Source organism: Coenobita brevimanus, chromosome 57 (genome assembly GCF_032717465.1).
Source record: "Coenobita brevimanus isolate Jiangsu-jjx chromosome 57, ASM3271746v2, whole genome shotgun sequence".
In the NCBI taxonomy this organism is placed as follows: domain Eukaryota; kingdom Metazoa; phylum Arthropoda; class Malacostraca; order Decapoda; family Coenobitidae; genus Coenobita; species Coenobita brevimanus.
Window position 1 is genome coordinate 31,073,195 of NC_137010.1, and position 19,926 is coordinate 31,093,120.

At 43.1% G+C, this 19,926-nt stretch overlaps 1 protein-coding gene and 1 pseudogene across 1 annotated transcript in view; one reads left to right on the plus strand and one right to left on the minus strand.

The window, feature by feature from the left end:
• The window catches only part of mRpL12 (mitochondrial ribosomal protein L12), a 71,151-nt gene that overhangs the window by 24,197 nt on the left and 27,028 nt on the right, over positions 1–19,926 (minus strand). The gene's annotated exons all lie outside the window — the stretch shown is intronic.
• On the plus strand, positions 19,422–19,540 carry LOC145402420 (5S ribosomal RNA; annotated as a pseudogene).

Below are 19,926 nucleotides of genomic sequence, written 5' to 3' on the forward strand. Positions count from 1 at the left end.
AGGTGGGGCTGGAGCTGGCTCTGTGGCTAGGGTGAGAAGTGGTTGGAAGAAGTTCAGGGAGCTCTTGCCTCTCCTGACACTGAGAGGGCTCTCCCTACGTGCTAAGGGGTCTTTGTATGCAGCATGTGTTAGGAGTGTAATACTGTATGGTAGTGAGGCCTGGGCAGTGAAGGAGGAAGATATTTGCCAGCTCGGACGTACAGAAATGGCAATGATTAGGTGGATGTGCAGTGCGTCCCTGTGTCCAAGGCCTGGAGGGGCTGGGTTTACGATGGAAGAGTTGAGAGGTAGGATGGGACTGGAGTGTATTGGTGTTGTGATAAAGAGAGGTAGATTGAGGTGGTTTGGACATGTGGAGAGGATGGGGGATGAAAATTGGGTGAGGAAGGTGAGAAGTGTTAATACTGGGGGTGGGGTTATTAGGGGTAGACCGAGAAAGACATGGGACGAGGTCATTAACCCCTTAAACGCGGCCGTGAACAGTCAACCCCCCCCAAGTGGCGGGGTTGTATCGCGGTCTGAGTACCTGTAGGAAAATATTAGCCAAAAATCAGAGATTAACCCTAGAACATTATACTTGGTATGGCAGATAGTACTTACATTCAGCTTTCTCCAGAGACAGGTGTTGAGCCTTCATGGACTACCCAAGGACTTGTGGAGACTTGCAAAACTGGGTAACCAAATCTTCACTTTCACACCTCCAGCAACCCGGTTTCCCCTCTACCACAGCCTCATTCTGTCACAGTAAACTTTATACTACAACGTATAGGTAGTTTGGAATCCGTATTTGTACAATAAGCACTGAAAATAAGGCTAAAATCAACGGAGCGTACGGCCAACATGCACCGCGGCAGCGGTCTTCCCGTCACTCAACAAACATTTACATTTTCACAGCTAAAAACATGTATACTACATTATTTTCAATCATATTACTTCTCAAAAGATCACCACGGTGCGCTTTTTATTCTGCCTTACGCCCGCCACTTTATTCTCGTTCCTGTCGGCCGCTCGCACTGACTCGGAAGAGCTAGAACTCGCCATAATGTCACTTTGAAAGCCTGCAGTAAACTGACGCTAAACAGGGGCAAACTGTGAGAAAAAAAGCTAGTGTTACAACTGGGGAAACAAGCGTTTCCTATTAGCATAAACTGCTTGTGAGAGGAGAGCGCAGATTTACAGTTCTGAGCACTCAGAGCGCTGCCATGTATCACAGCCAGGCTGGCCGTGCCGTGGTGGGGGGAGGACGGGGGAAAAACGCGATACAGTATAATCCCAGTTAACCGGGTGGCTTGGGGAATTTACCTTCCCGGTTACAGATTTTTCCCGTATTTCTGATTTTCAAGTCAAATCTATAAAAAGGCTATCACAGCAGTAAATACAGTTCAGGTACTCACCAATCATATTAGGGGTTACACTAAGAGATTCCGCCTGAAAAACTGCCTTGTAAACACACACCATGGTCATAACACACGTGTGCAATGTCTAGCAACTAGCAGTACTGCAAATTACACCAGTCCATTGTTTACCGAATTACTGTATTCATTATATGTACTGTACTCATAAAAATTGAAAAATAAAATATAGAAATAAAAGCTTGAACATTTATTAGAGAACTGATGATGTGTTAAGACGGCACTGTAGAATTATCACAACACCTGTGCCCCCACGTGAGTTTGTTTACGTTTCCGAGTTCCGACTGTTCTTCTTCTTCCCTACCTGACCTCCATCACTCCACCCCTCACCCGCCACTCAGCTGTTTTGCAGAAAATAAAATAAATGATGTACGTATGAAATGCAGGCATATTATTTATTTATTTTTCTTCCAACAAAGTAAACTTTTATTCCTATTAACATTTATATTCAGCCATTAGTGTTTTATAATGTTCGCCTTTTTCAAGTCTGTTGCATATGTCCAGCTTCTGTTTCAAGGTAAGCACGATACGCTTACGTTTAGTTTGCACTTTAGGCATTTTGGAGTGTACAAATTACCGTCTATCAGAGGAACACAATAGCAAGAGACCTTGTTTACTGTCTGGTGGCAAAACGCAGACTGGTGATTTTTGGAAGGTGTGGAGGATGACTGAATTCAAGTAGGGGAAAGAGGGGGAGAGGAGGGGTGGTTAAGAGGATTTGCTAGGGATTTACATCAGCCGGAAATGCCTTCACCTCGCTTTGTCTGACTTCCCCCAGCCTCGTGTGACACAATCAAACGGCGGTTTGGCGGTCCATTCAAATTGGCGCACAATTATAACTTACTGACATTTTTACCAGCCCTTGAATTTTCCCGTTGTTCTGAGTATTCCGTTTGTCTGGATACCGGATTGCTGGGATTGTACTGTACTTGGCAACAACGGAGGTCAGTACAGTAATCACTCTAATATCCGGACGCCCAATAACCGAACATCCCCACTAACCGAACCTTATCGTCCTGGGATCAAACATTCCCAAAATGGTCCGAAAATCCAAAAAAATTGAAAAAAAAAAAAAAAAATTGATTTTTTGCCGTCCGTAATTTTGAACTTGCCGCGCACGCCGCGTGAGAGCATTGTTTTGGTTCGTCATTCCTCCGACGTCCGATAGAGCGCCGCTGCATCCTCCCCACTTCCCGCCTGTCTCTCACCGCGACAAGACCTGCGCTGTTCGCCATGGCTGACCACGTGCTCGCTTTTGTGGTGGTGACGTACTTGCTGCAAGGCCTCCTGCTGCTCTCTGCCATACTCTTAGTGTGTGTGATGATGGCCCCGCCTCCTGAGAAAAGGAAGAGAGTGGTGTTGACTCTGGAGAAGAAACGGGAGATATTGGAGAAGGTTGATGCGGGTTGGTCTTCCTCTCGCATTCTCCGCGAGTTCAACCTGGCCTGGTCGACTTTGTTCGATATCAAGCGTTCCCGAGACAAGCTCATGCAGTACACGGCTGACTTCTCGTCGAGAAGCAAACGCAACATGGAGAGGAAGGTTATGTTTACCCCCAAGTATGCAGAGATCAACCGCTCCACGTTGATTTGGTATCGACAGCAATGTGCAGCTAGTGTGATGGTACGTGGAACGGAGCTGAAGGCTGCTGCTGAGAAGTTTGCAAGGCTTCACGACGCCCTTGACTTCAAGGCATCCGAGGGTTGGCTCTTCGCGTTCAAGTTACGACATGGCCTTACTAACCGTAAAGCACATGGCGAAGCATTGGACGCTAACGAGGATGGAGTGGACGAGTTTTGGCACAAGGTGAAGGGCTTGATCGACAGGGAGGGCCTCACTCTCGGTCAAGTCTATAACGCTGACGAAACTGGCCTATTCTATCGCTCGGTGCCAACGAACACTCTCGCCGATGAGACGGAGAAGCGTGTACCTGGTCGCAAACTTTCTAAGGAACGGATATCTGCTTTGTGTTGTGCCAATGCTAACAGCATGCACCGGCTTAAGCCCGTTATTGTTGGCCGTGCAAAGCAGCCTCGGTGCCTTCGTGGGGTGATGGATGTCCTTCCTGTCGTATGGTACCATTCTTTGAAAGCATGGTTCACAGCTGTGATTTTCAAAGACTGGTTTCACCATCACTTCGTCAAGGAGGTCATACATTACCAGACGAAGACACTGGGAATTCCTCGCGACCAGGTAAAGGCTCTCCTTCTCCTCGACAATGCACCTGCCCACCCGTGCGACAAGGACTTGGTTGCTGAGAATGGCCGTATTAGGTGCATGTTTCTGCCACCTAATACGACTGCTCTCATTCAACCAATGGACCAAGGAGTGATCGTGGCAACAAAGCGCCTGTACCGTCGGAAGTTCCTGGACGAAGTGATGGTGGTTCTCGAGGACGAGGACGAGCGCAGGGAAGGACGTGACACTCGAGGCAAGCGGACTTTGGAAAACCTTCGCCGCTACAACATCAAGTCTGCGCTGTACAACTGGGCTAGTGCATGGAAGGAAGTCCCTGTGAAAACTCTTGAAAATGGTTGGTCTCGTCTGCTTCTCGGAACAGATATGGAGTACGATTTCCTAGGGTTTGACGTGGATGACTTCCATGCACGGCTACGTACGCACGGCGACGATGTTGATGTGGACGATGTTCGTGAGTGGTTGGACGACGACGAGGGCGATCCTGGGTATCAGACGTTGTCTGATATCGAGATCGCGTCTTCGGTTGCTGGTGTCAGTCCCGAACTTGAAGATTCCGACGACGAAGGCGATGATGATGCAGACTCCGTCCAGCAGGACACTACTCCAGCCATCCCCAAGCTCAGCGCACTCCGGGAACATCTAGAGTTCGTCCTAGACTACCTGGAACACCCGGACTGCGACAGGGAGATGGGGCCCTTGGGACTCGTGGAGGAAGTGCGTGCTTTCCGGCAGCGCATCATCAATCGCCAGAATCGTCGGTCCTTGCGTCAGTCAACGATTGACAGTTTTTTCAGGCCCGTGACCCCCGCTGTGCCAAGCCCTGGTTCCACTACGTTGCCTCCCCAAGACAGGCCCTCATGCTCCGAGCCACAGCCCAGCACATCAGCTACAGTGGAGTCACCGCTCGACGTGAGTTTGCGGCTGTCTTCAGAGTCTTCTGTAGTCGGTACGCCATCACCACTACCCACCGATGCACCCCTTGGACGCCTGCCGGTGATACTCTCGGGCTCTGACAGTGAATAAACAGCAAGAACTTCTCCACTAGACCACACGGGAATTTTGAGTGTTGTGCAGTGAAAAAAACGGTGTGTTGTGTTAAGGTTTTCAAGTTGGGAGAAAAGACTAAGTAGAAAAGAAATTTAACGTAACTAACCTTCTTTGTTTTGGCTTTGGAAACTTAAAAAAACTTGGGAAAAGTTAATGTGCAACACTTAAATTTAATGGAACATTATTTGGACTAAAGTGAACACTGTGAAAAGAACGGACTTCTGTGTGTTAGTGACTAAGTTCAGTGCAAGACTTCAGGAAGAGTGTAGTGCAAGTGCTTCAGGAAATCGTTCTTACTGTCAGAGTCCGAGAGGAGGCGGTTATTCATTGAGGTGGCCAGGGACTTGCTGTAAGTAGCCAAAAGGTTTCATGTTGTACTATTTTCCATACTATATTTACCAGAATGTTTCATATTGTATTTTTTCCCATACTATACTTACCAGAAAGTGTCATACTGTACTTCTTTCCATACTAAACTTACCTCATGCATGTGCAGTAGGAATGTGTTTTTCAGTCCGAGAGGAGGCGGTTATTCATTGAGGTGGCCAGGGACTTGCTGTAAGTAGCCAAAAGGTTTCATGTTGTACTATTTTCCATACTATATTTACCAGAATGTTTCATATTGTATTTTTTCCCATACTATACTTACCAGAAAGTGTCATACTGTACTTCTTTCCATACTAAACTTACCTCATGCATGTGCAGTAGGAATGTGTTTTTCAGAGTTCGGTTAGGTTCGGTTAGAGTCCATAAGTACCAGAATGTTTATTAATGTATGAACATACTTCTAAACCCACATTTTATGTTTCTATTGCATTTATTTCAGTCATTTATGTGCCTTATTGGTGTGATTTGGGTGTTAAATAGGTGCTATGCATGTCCGGAGGGAGTTGTATAGGTGTTTCTCTGTGTTAGGGTCCGTAAGTACAAGTCCATAAGCTGGGGCCCAATATCCGGACGAAACCAATATCCGAACCTACCGATGACTCTATTGATCCGGATATTGGAGGGGTTACTGTAGTACAAAGGTAAAGTATGCTAATTGTAGCTAAAGGGTGGTGGTACTGATAGACAATACCAGCTGGAGCCTGCTTGCCCGCGGTTATTCAAAATTTACTAGAATCGCAAACGCGACGATCCGCCGTTATGTCCTTTTCGCCGAGCGTCACAAACGCGACGATCCGCGTTTAAAGGGTTAAGTGTGACCTTAGGGTTAAGGGACTGAACAGGGAGGCTGCAATGGATCGTGCAGCATGGAGAGCCACCATTAGGTGACCAAGGCCGACAAATGCAAGCATGTTGGAGCCTTTAAAAATGAAACGAAACAAAACGAAGGGAGAAGCCTAAGTGATATTTACATTCACCTGGAACTACCTAATTTATTATGTATTGTCTAGCTTTCCTGCCAATCATTTCACAGCATATAAATTGGCAGCTGGCACCACGCTGACATTGTCAACCCTTACCTGCCCATAATACGCCACATTATTCGGTTTACTGTCGTCTTTCAAGGTGAAACCATGTCGGATTCGCGCCCCACCATTTCTGCCGCTTCTGAGCCCACTGCAAAGGGCCCTGTGACCTCTACCCCTACTAAACTTCGTGTGGGAAGGGGTAAAGGACTAAGCGTCTCGGCTGTGGACTGTGAACTGGCTAATTTATCCATGATAATGATGGACAATGACTACGATCTTTCTGGTGAATCGTGTGATGAGCCAGTGGAGGAAATGGTGACAGAAACTCCCAGTACGAGTGCTTCAGTGTCCCAAGTTCGTCCTGGCTCCAAGGGAAAGGAGCACTTAGTTACTGCAAGTGACAGTGCATAACATAGTGTGAATAAAATAGAAATGTAAATAGTGTAAATAAAATAGAAAATGTAAATAATTACTAATATAAGAATATTAGTAAAAATACTTGGAGTAATGACAGTGAAAGTGAAGGCTTCACTCTCTACGCTAATTTACTGAATGAGAAGGTGAATGCCTGGAGTTAAAATAAACTACTAGTAGTGAAGGAAACTTATGGATAAATATTGTATATATAAATAAGTGTAATAAAGTACTAGGAATATAAAGTGTGAGTGTGTTTATAATAAATGACAGCTCCACCTCAGAATGCCAGCAGGGAACGAGCATGGGTGGAAAGCTCGTATGCGCTCAAAATTTACATTGCTTTCACTTTTTTTTTTTTTTTTTTTTTTTGCTGTATGGATTCCAAACTACTTGAAATTCATAGAATAGTGTTTGTAGTGATAATATCAGGCAGTGGTAACCATATTATGGGGTATCGGGAAGTGTAAAGTGGAGATTTCGTTACCCAACTTCAGAAGTCTCCACAAGTCCTACGGTAGTCGACGAAGGTTCAACAAACATCCCAGGAGAAAGCTGAAGGTATGTGCCATATGCATATATAATTATAATATTCTAGGACTAATAACTGATTTTTGGCAAATCTATCTATCTATCTATAGCCCGACGCCCTAATCCCGCAAAGGGTGGCCGCAGACAAAACGCCTCCAAGTCACTCTGTCACCCACCATTTGACTCCCCTCCCCCCAAATCACCCCCCCCTCCCTCATATACCTCTCAACTCCATCCCTCCACCTCATCCTCGGTCCACCCCTCCCTCTCCCTCCCTCCACCTCACCTACATACACCCTCTTAGTCAGTCTTTCATTCTCCATCCTCTCCACATGTCCAAACCACCTCAGTGTATTTCTCCTAATCTTTTCAACCACATCCACATCTACCCCACAACGTTCCTTCACTTCTTCATTCGTCAACCTGTCCCTCCACGTCACTCCACATGCTCCTCTCAAGTAACTCATTTCCACTGCTCTCACTCTTGACTTGTTCCCTTCTTGCAAGGTCCACGCCTCGCTTCCATACGTCAGGGTAGGGATCACAATACCATCATGCAGTGACTTCTTAACTTCCATACTCACCTCCCTATTTCTCATCACTGCTTTCAGTGTACCAACAACCTTCCTTCCCTGCTGTACCCTTTCATTTACTTCATCCCCCAAAGTTCCATCCTTACTCATCACACTACCCAAGTACTTGAATGCACTCACATTCTCCATATCCTCACCATCCAACCTCACTGCACACTCTGTGACTTCATTCCTCTCAAACACCATAACTTTACTTTTGTTTACATTAACTTTCAGCTTCCTCCTCCTACACACTGTCCCAAATTCATTCACCAAACCTTGCAACTCGCATTCATCTTCACTCAACAATACTGTATCATCAGCAAACAGCAACACCGGAAGCTTCCAAATCTCACCCTCATTCATCAGGGCCACCCCCACATCCACTGCCCTACCTTGAACCTCCTTTACAACCCCATCCATATATATATTAAACAGCCATGGAGACATTACACACCCCTGTTTCAGTCCCACATTGAGATCAAAGAACTCACTCAGCTCACCATCCACTCGCACCGTAGCCCTAGCTCCCTCATACATACTCTTCACAGCACTCAACAATTTCCCCTCCACTCCATAAATTCTTAATACCTTCCACATACCTTGCCTATCTATTCTGTCATAAGCTTTCTCCAAGTCCATGAAGGCAGCATACACTTTCCTTCCCTTCTCTAGATACTTCTCCACTAAACATCTTAGAACAAATATCTGGTCTACACACCCTTTTCCCTTCCTAAATCCCCCTTGTTCTTCTCCAACTAGCTCCTCTGTCATATGCCTAACCCTATCAATGAGTATTTTACCATATATTTTACCAGTCACACTAAGAAGGCAAATACCCCTATGGTTACCACATACTTCTCTCTCCCCTTTTCCTTTGTACAGAGGAACAATTATACCTGATTTCCAGTCCTCTGGAACCCTTCCCTCTTCCCAAGCCAATCTACACAACTTCCATATCCACTCCACAACAATCTCACCCCCATACCTAAGCATTTCACCACACACTCCATCAATTCCTGGGGCCTTTCCCAACTTAATCTTCTTCATCGCTTCCACTACTTCCGACCTACTGATCTCTTCCTCCCTCCTCTCATCTCTTCTTCTCCCAGCCATTCCCCAACCACTTATACTCACACTGCTCTCACTCTCTACATTCAACAAATCCTCAAAGTGCTCCTTCCATCTCCTCACTTTCTCTCTCTTCTCCACCAACAATCTATTATTCCTATCTTTCACTCCCCTACTATTTCCCCTTTCACACTGCCTTACTTTCTTTACCTCCTTCCAAAACAATTTCTTACTCTCCCTCCATTTCACACTCAGATTCCTCCCAAACTCTTCATCCACTTTCTTCTTACTCTCCTTCACCAGTCTCTTAACCTCCCTTCTCCTGCTCACATATACCTCTCTCTTCTCTCTCTCATCTTCTCCCCTACCTCTACTCGCCAACCATTCACCATATGCCTTCTTCTTTTGTTCCACAGCTCGTTTCACCTCATCATTCCACCATGCTGTCCCTTGCACACCCTTGCATCTCCTCCTCACTCCACAAACCGCCTCACATGCTGCGCTTATCTCTTCCGTGAATATCTTACATACGTCTTCCACCCCTTCCATCTGCTCTAGCTCATACCTTCCCAATCTTTCTTCCACTATGCTCTTATACTCTGTCCTTTTCTCACTATCTTGCAATTTCTCCACTCTTCTCACAGGAGCTGCTTCCTCCTGTCTTCCCCTTCGCCTCCTCAACCACTTTCTTTGCAGCTCTACCTTGGCCATCACTAAGTGATGGTCCGAGACTCCATTCCCCCACCCTCTCCACACCCTTGCATCCAACACTTGTCTTCTCATTCGCTCATCCACACACACGTAGTCTATCATTGCCTTTCGTTCAACAAGTTCACCATCCATCCTCCTCATTACTCTCCATGTATACAGGTGGATCATCTTATGACGAAAGTAGGTGTTGGCTATTGCCAACCCCTTACCAGCACAGATGTCCACCAAAGCACTACCATTCCCATCTACTTCAGCTGGCACACCCCACTGACCAACCACTCCATCCACTCGTACATTCCCAACTTTGCCATTCATGTCTCCAATCAACAGCACTCTCTCGCTCCTCTCAAACTTGTCCATACATGCTTCTACTCTCGCCCAAAACTCATCTTTCACTCTTGCCACTCGATCCTCTGTTGGAGCATACACACATACAATCGCCCATGCTTGTATACCTACTTTCATCCTCACCCATACAATCCTTGCACCCACTGTTCCATACTCTCTTATATTCTCCTTCCACTTCTTGCTTATCATCAGACATACTCCCTCTCTTGCCCTCTCATTCTCACTGACTCCCGCACATATACCTACACCGTATTTCCATTCTCTCATCCTTTCACCTTTCCATTTAGTTTCAGTCAATCCACATATATCCACTTTTGCATCCTCAAGCACCAGAACAATCTCTCTCTCTTTCACTTCATCATTCATTCCTCTCACATTCCACGTTCCTACCCTCAGAATGTCCTTTGTCCGTTCCTTAGTCGTCAACGTATGGTCCGTCCGGGTCCGAGGCGCTTTATTTGCTTTTTTAGTTAGTTCTTTTTACGGGGTGGGGCACTAACCCACCACCAACCCTTTTAGTCGCCTCGTACGACAAGCAGGGATACTGGGGGAGTATTCTTGAAACCCTCAGGGGGAATACTGTATATATATATATATTTTTTCACGTCAGTCGGAGCGCAATTATCCTCGTGGGACGGGCACGGCGCACTTCCGACATCCCTGTGGTTAAGGGGTTAATGATCTATGACACTACAAAATTTTCAAATATTTCATTTCTACTGGACAATTAATTATATGGTATGACCTACATTTCAAAAATGATCTGAATTTAGTACTAACATACAAACTCACTGATGGCCTATGTTATGCTGTTTCAGACAGTACTGGTCAGAATCAGGAGCACAATATGCAAATCAATTGTGCAAATCATTATATGAACAACATTTGACTGTATAAAACAGTATAAGCTAGACCTCAATAAATGTAACATTGTCCAAAGTGAATGGTTACTATGCTGGCAGGAGGTAGATGGCTAATGGTAACATTATCCATGCCATGTACTACTATGGGAATGGTAAGGGGCCAAATGCCTGATAGCTGGCCTTACATAACACTCCAAGGAAGGAAAATTAACCACATTTACATTCAGAGACAGGTCAGTACTACATACAGAACTCTTCTACATCAAAAGTTGTACATGAAGCCACTTTCTTATAAAGCACTTCTCTCAGGTTATACACTAGGCCTGAACTATAAATTTGCTGAAATTTTATACAGTACTAGCAGACTGTACTAGTACCATAACCCTTTCACTGCTAAGAATGTGCTTAAGGATTATCTTCTGGTTATTGCCAGATGTTTTTATTCAACAGAGAGTTCACTGGCAACAGGTTTATGTTGGTATTGTCCAATGCAGTACTAAAAATAAATAAAAACACATGGATTCAAAACCATGAGTAAATACCATCATATTAAGTTTCAGGAAAACACTGTGGATAAAGATAAAATTTCCATGCAATATTAAATGTTAACTTACCTCTTCCTGGTAACATTGGAAAAAATATAGATTTTTAAATTATCAGACAATATAATTCTATATATGTCTATTGTAATGATGTTAAGTAATGAATTATATGTATGGTACTGAACATAGTATATTAACATATAACAATCTCCCTTCCATTTTGTATGAGAGAGAGAGAGAGAGAATCACAGCACATACTAACCAGGTTTTAAATCTGTTTAGTTTAAACTCTGAATTACCCATTGTCACAATATCTGGCCCAACACAATATATGGCGCTGTTTACCTGGCTCTATTAACGCAGTATCCGCCAAAATTATGTAACGTCCCTGATGAAAATGGAAGTAACCAGAGGTTCTATGCAATATTCGGCAGTGAGGCACATCAACTGGCATGTATGCAGTAGCCAACCAGTGCCCGGGAAAATCCCACAACATGCTAGCCAATGAGAACACTCACAATGCGCCTGTCAATCAGAATTCATTGCTGGAGCAGCACACCCAGCACACCAAGCCTACCATTGCTCTCTCATCCTCTCTTGTGGATCTCTTTCAGCGAAGACATATCCATGTGCTCTGCTTTTGTGACCATATGCTGGCAAAACCCTAGTGCTATGACTTACTCTGTGGCCTCCCATGCCTCACTCATTGTTGTTGCAATGCTTGTGGCCTCTCAGGGCTTCGTGTTCTTGTGCTTTATTGTGATTCTGAAATTACTGTATACATAATTACTGCTACTAGACCACACGGGATTAAGTGTGCTGTACTGTACTACATGGTGTACAACTCTACCCTCTATTGATGCCAACACTAGGTGAGTTATACAGTACAGTAATACAGTACATAGTACACTATGTACTGTATTACTGTATTGTATTTTATGCTTAATTTTCATCTATTACTCATGGGAAAGTTTGGCAAGTCCATGCTGTTAAAAATTGTTCATAAAAACATGGGAAAGTAAACTAAAGAAAAAATCTTGAGCATTTACTGGTAAACTGATGATTTGGAAAGTGTTGTACAGTAGACTTATCACAACTCCCTTGCTCAGTTATGTACGTGGCCACGGCCCACAAATTTATTCCTTACCTGACCGCTGTAATCCACCTTTCACTCACCACTGAGCTGGTTTGTAGATACAATAATACATACGAATTGTAAGCACAGTAATTTTATCTAGCAAACCAAACCTTCATTTCTATCAGCTAGATTTTATCTTCTCTGCCAGTGTAAAAGCATTCTAAAATGATGTATCAATTCATGTTAGAATGCATTTGGGAATAAATTGGAGGGCAGCAACCTTATACAAAACTGTGAGCAAGGGAGTCGTGATAATTCTACTGTACAACATTTCTTTCCCAATCAGTTCACCAAAAAATGCTCAATTTATTTCTTTAGTTTATTTTTCCATGGAATTTGTGCATATTTACTGTATTATCAGCAAAACAGCTGAAAGGCAAGTTAGATGTGGAGTGACGGCGGTTAGTTATGGAATCAGTTGGCGGGTCGTGGCCACTTACACAACTGTGAGCAAGGGAGTTGTGATAATTCTACTGTACAACACTTCTTTCAAAATCATCTGTTCATCAATGAATGCTCAAGATTTATTTCTTTATTTTCACATGTTTTATCTATCTGTCTATCTATATATCTAGGCTGCTTCTCCCAAGGAAAGGGAGGTAGCCGAGACAGGACGACACACTCCCAATTTACTCATCCACTCAAACACATTCATTTGCATCTTGGCCTCAAACGGGAGAAGGGACAGATCCTCACTGCACCACACCGCACGAGGATCAACTGCGCTGTGCAACCAGTGACATCTGCAGCAGGGCCCAACAGCAGAGCTGGTTTACCCCTGCCACATCATAATAGACCCATCCCCTTACCTGCACCTGACCTGATCAGTTGATCAAACAATGCGTGTGAATATCCCCTCGTCTGCGTCATCATTTATTCATTCACAATTTTTCTCCATTCATTTTTATCACGCACAGCCACTCTTCCTTGCTCAACAGCCATCCCCTTAGCATCCAACACTCTCTTCACACTGTCCATCCAACCTATTCGTGGTCTTCCTCTCAGCCTTACACCTCTCACATCAGATCTTTTTACCTTTTTCACCAATCGCTCATTATCCATTCTCTGCATATGCGGAAACCATTGCAACACCATCTGCTCAACTCGATCAGCCATCTCCCAAGCAACTCCAGTTCTTTGCACCTCATCACTTCTCACTTGATTCATACATGTCACTCCACACATACTCATCTCCATTACATTCAAACTTTTCCTCTCTGCTACATCCATATTCCATGTTTCAGCCCCATATAATGCAGTCAGTACCACAACACCCTCATACAGCCTTTTCTTTACATCCATTCTAAGCAAATGACATCTAAACACTTTTTTCATTCCTCCTATCACCTTTCCTACTTCATTCATCTATTCTTCCATCCACAGCAACATGTGATGCTAAATGTTTAAAACACTACCTCCTCAAGCAACTCACCATTCAAAACTATATTCATCCTCCTACCATCTACCAACCTCATGCACTTCATCAGTTTACTCTCATTCTCATTTACTTTCAATTTCCTCCTTTCACACACCCTTCCAAACTCCTCTACCAACTGTCTCAATCTCTCCTCTGAATCAGCCGCCAGTGCAGTATCATCCGCAAACAGCAGCTGCTTCAGATTCCACTCTCTATCATCAACATTCACCAGACTCAGACCTCCACCTAACACTCTTGCATTCACCTCCCTTACAACACCATCCATATAAATATTAAACAACGAAGGTGACATCACACATCCCTGCTGCAGCCCCACTCTCATGGGAAACCAATCACTCACAGTATTTCCCACTCTTACACATGCTCTACTGTTTACATAAAAACTTTTCACTCCTTTTAGTAACCTACCATCAAGTCCATACAATCTTAAAACAGTCCACAAAGCCTCCCTATCAATTTTATCATACGCTTTCTTTAAATCCACGAACGCCCAAAACACATCCTTACCTATCGCTAAATACTTTTCACACACCTGTCTCACAGCAAACACCTGATCCACCCATCCCCTCCCTCTCCTAAAGCCACACTGTGTTATGAATATCAAATAATGATTAACAAAATGAACTTACTGTGTGCATTTTTACTGCACGACATTGCAATAATATGTGTTTTGTCTACTAGGTGTGTTTTGGAGAAGGTTATGTTCAAATGGAAATGTTTGTGTGGCTCTGGATAAGAGTGGTATAGTACATACCAATATGACACAGACTGTGTATAGAAGCACATATCAGATGTCCAGGATAAATAAATACCCGGGAAGGCAAATCCCCAAGCTTCCCAGTTATAACCGAGAAGGTAAATCCCCAGTTAACAGGGATTGTCTATCTACCATATTTCCTGTATGACAAGATGCATTTTTCTCCCTAGAAAAATGCGCTCAAAAATCACCCTGTGTCTTAGCACTCGAAGATCAAGTTGTAGAAAGGAGTTTGCCAACCCTCACAAACCCCAGTTACGAGATACAAGCACTCACAAACCCCAGTCATGAGATACAAGCATTCATGAATCCCAGTCACGAGATACAAGCACCCACGAACCACAGTCATGAGAAGCAAGCATTCACAAACCTCAGTCATGAGATACAAAGCACTCACTAGTCATCGAAGCAGACAACGTCACCAATCTTGTCTGCACAGTCACTCAGCAGACGACACTCCTCCACAATGAACAGAATTGCATCAAAGGAGAGAACACAGGCACAGCACTATACAATGGAAAATGGCAATATGTACTGATATATGGTATCATGTAATTAAGCAATATTACAGTGATGACTCTGTTGGCTGAATTGGGTGAATTTTGTTGGGGGCGTGGGTTGTAAGGGTTCGTTGGAACTACTGAACACAAAAACATCAACTGATGAGGTCTGGATGTAAACATGTTGTCACCAGAGTGTTTACACGCATTGTAATGACAACTACGAGTTGTTGCTGATGTGAATAAGTATAAAATTGTGCTGAACTAGATATATCTAATTAATAATAACCACAAATATTTAATAATAAGTCCAATATGTGATAATTTCCTGTGACAGAAAGAAAAATGACACTGTAGAGTCAGAGCCTTTGACTTGCTGGTATCATAAGATATTAAATCCTCAAATATTTTTCCCCCCTACAAAATACCTAACACATTATAGAGTGCATCTTTGTACCTGCAGAGCCTATCAAATGGGAAATACTGTATCTACCTATTCCCAGACACCTTGATCCCGTAAGGGGTGGCCACAAACAGATCAACTACATGTCACCCTGCCAAATGCCATTTCAGTGCCCTCCCCCAGCTCACACCCCCCTCTCTCATATACCTCACCACTCCATCCCTCCATCTCATCCTTGGCTTCCCCCTCCCACTCCCCCCCTCCACCTCACTCACATACACTTTCCTTGTTAATCTTTCACTCTCCATCCTCTCCACGGGGCAAAATCACCTCAATGACTTCCTCAAACACTTTTTATCACATCCACATCCACACCACAATGCTCCTTCATTTTCTCATTTGTCAGTCTGTCTCTCCATGTAACTTCACATGTTCCTCTCAGGTAACTCATTTCCACTGCTCTCACTCTTGACTTGAGTCCTTCCAACCAGGTCCAAGCTTTGCTTCTATAAGTTAGGGTTTCACAATACTATCATACAGACTTTTTTTTATTTCCATACTCAATTCCCAATTTTTTATGACTGCTTTCAAAAAACCAGCAACCTTTCTTTCCTGTTGTACCCTTTCAAGCACTTCATCCTCCATACTTCCATCCTTACTCATCACACTATCTAAGTACATAAATGCACTCACTGTACAGTCACTCATAAAAGAAGTGATACCTTGCTAGCCAACCCCTCCACGTTTCGTCTGGTAACACTGTAACCTAAACAACTTCAGGTGATTCGAGTTGGGCTTTGAGATACTATGCCTGAGTGAACCCCAACTTGAATTTAGTTTCACTCCCTGATGAACTAAGCTGTACCGTGTGTGGAAATGCTCTTCATAATATTGCTTTGTATATTAAATAATGGCATCATGTCTAAGTGGCAGATCCTTTGACCTCAATAGATAATCTAATGTTGATCGCTTTCATTATGTAGCATCTATTATTTGCATTAAAACATGATGAGTGGGTGCACAAAAACAAGTACGGTGTTGTATCTTCCATCAATTTCCAACTATTCCCCACACAATTCAAAGCATTACGTTGAAGTGATTGTTATAACTTTCATCCCGTAACCTAACATGTAAAGTTACGTTTAAAAATTTAATGTCACATAACCGACCTAGAGTTTATATGTTGCTACACGTCCCCGAATGACAAATAATTAATCTTGTACTGACTCCCACATTATTTATATATACATATATATATATATATATATATATATATATATATATATATATATATATATATATATATATATATATATATATAAAAGTCGATTCACATGAGACTGCATAATTTTAAAGGTGGCATGTCTTCATGATGTGTAATTTTGAGGTAAGCTACAACACCATGATGAAACCGGAACACCTCTTTGACATTATTACGGTTTCTTTATTTTGATGAGGTTTGTAATACAATTGTGATCTCGATGACCTCGTCAGAAGAAAAGCTTTCTTTGATGCCTAATCTATATCCAATTTATGATGTATTAAAATATATTGCCGTGGGAATGATACTGTAATAACTAAAACAGCAGTTTACTCCTAAAATAAAGATGAAAGTTATACCTGTACTTCTATTAAGCTAAGTGTTCCAGATCATGTCTGTATTAATTCTGCATTACGTGCCTCGTGACGTTTTCACAAAATATGAATTTATTCATTATTGTTTATTAATTTTTTCCTCCGTTTATGTTTAGCTATTTTATGTTTCTCCAGAAAAATACTGTAATATGGCACTGAAATGTGTTACCGCATCAGTGTTATGTTTTTGTGCAACAACTCATAGATAATGCATCCTCTTTATATCTTACATGAAATTTTGGCACTTCACTGTTGACGCCATAATGATCATGCAGTACAAGAAGAATTTTTACAGTAGCTAGGTCACGTATCACTGTCCGAGTTGCATTCTAATGCTAATACTACCTTTATCATATAAGTCCCCGAAATTCATAGATTACGCCTGTTCTTCACGATATACTGTACTATAATTTTAACGTCCAATAACTGTGGAGATAATACGTATCAGTGAATTCAGAGGTTGCAATCTCTGTCATGGACTGTGATCCCAAAGGCTTGGAGCTCAAGAGCTGAGTTTGTTTGCCCAGCTTGGTATCCATATCAATAATTTCTCCTCTTTAGCCTATCACGTAAGTGAGTGAAAGGATGTGTCAGTGCCAGAGTAAATACTAGCTTGTCCACATCTCTACAACATATGGTTGGGTGAAGGGGATGTGTCACTGCCAGGGCAAATGCAAGCCTGGCCACGTCTCTACCACATGTGTGTGAGTTGAGATGTGTCAGTACCAAAGCAAACGCTTGCCTGGCCACATCTCTACCACATATGCATGGGATGAGGGATGTCTTACACCCAGAACGACAGCTAACCTGGCCCCATCTCTACCATATATGCATGGGTGAAGGGACGTGTCAGTGCTAAATTACATGCTAATCTGGCCATATCTCTGCCACATATGCATTGATGAGGGAGAGTGATAATGCCTGATTACTCCTTTTCCTGATCACATCTCGGTCACATACAAGTTCATGGGTTACCGCAGTAATACACATACGAATTAAAAAAGGCTTAAGCTCAGAAGGATGGAGGATTTATTCGTATGCTGGTTCAGTTTGCCAAATGTCCTACTCATGGTGGCAATAGGCCCAGTACAGTAGGTTGACTGTCAGTGCGTGTCTATGCATGCATACACATATATGCTGACACATGCACACGTGTGCATGCATGCATCCAGGAGCGCGCGCACACACACACACACACACACACACACACACACACACACCAGGCATGGATTCTGGGCAGGGCGAGGCATGGGGGGGGCGTGTGCCCCTGTACTCGACAGAGATCAATGAATATTTATAGTAAAATAATTATGACAGCGAATATATGTATTAAATATCTTTAAAAAATGCTTTCATGGAATCATTTTGATGAAAAGAGGAAGTGGGTGATAAATTGTGGAGGGTTTGCAATGAGTTATCAAGAGTTCATACTTGTAAATCCAGAAAGAATCATGCCACTGTTTTCCACAGTGCTGCATCCAGCTCTGACCAACCCCTTTCCACATCCACTCACCCCCCCCTCCGACACCCAGACACAGTCCCCCCCCCCCACACACAATATCCATGCATACGGTTCTTTGCGGTGATATGATGCTCTTCACTGCTGCTCAGTTTTCGTTGCTTTGTACATCTCAAATTTCTGCCTCTGACTGTTGGAGGTTGGACCCATTTGTTCCTTGCACATGCATTAAGACTTCACACCCTCAGGTAAGAATACGTCTAATTATTTTGCTTGCTCATTATTAGTACGACTTTACTTGGTTGATTTATTATTGGAGTGTTCGATAATAGTACTGAAAAAACCCTGCCACCCTGAGGTTATTCGTAACTTATATAGGATTGTCTGTTGTATTCAGATAAGTATTATCACATAAGCATGGTGAAGGGGACGCTTGCTATTTTATGGAAAGTTTATGCCAAAAGTATTATGTTGGATGTCGGTTAGGGCAGCCATTGTCTTAGTATGTGGTGGTCTCTGGGTATTGGGCACAGGACCTGTTCTCTGTATAGTTATTTTTGTATTAAAAACCTCAAGCACTGACATTTCTGGTCATCATTACCTATGCCAGCAAAGTTGGAGGTGGTTATGTATTCACCCATGTTTGTCTGTTTTTTTGTCCTCACGATATGCCCAAAAGTTCTCAATGAATTTCAATGAAATTTTGTTGTAGGATGGGCCACAGGCCAAGAAGGAATTGATCACCAGCCGCAATAGCAAAGCTGGTATTGTTTTCAGTTTGTGTGTGTGTATTTACCTATTTGCCTATTTGTAGTATACAGGAATTGAGCGATGCTCGTGTTGTCCTGTCTCCATATCCACATTTATCTAGTTTACTTTTACACACATGAATGTTTTTCTCCTCCACCACCTTTTTGTCTAAGTCGTTCCAAATACTCATGTATTTACCCAATATACCTAATTGAGATACACATCCATACCACGTTGAGTACACCGCTTCCCGTCCGATCAGCGAAGTTAAGCAACGTTGGGTCTGGTTAGTACTTGGATGGGTGACCGCCTGGGAACACCAGTTGCTGTTGGCATCCCTACGTGTCAAGTGGGGTTGGTGGAGGATTAGTGCCCCTCCCTGTAAAACAATTAACTCTGAGCCCTTGGCCACCCCGTTTGGGATACATGGCATCTGGCAATGAATGAATGAATGAAGATACACACGAAATATGCTATGCTCGTGGGTTCCCATCGCTGTTTCTCCGTAAGTAAAATTTAGCTTTAAACTCATTTAAGTTTTTAGACTGGATGATCTTTTTGTCCAGGCTATTCCATAAATCTATACTTCTGTAAGGAAAGCTATATTTCTTGATATCCTTCAAGCAGCTTGACTTTTTCAATTTCATTCCGTGTCCACTTGTTGCGCTCTTATCCCATAAAAACAGATCTTCTCGGTCAATTTTATCTACTCCCACCACCG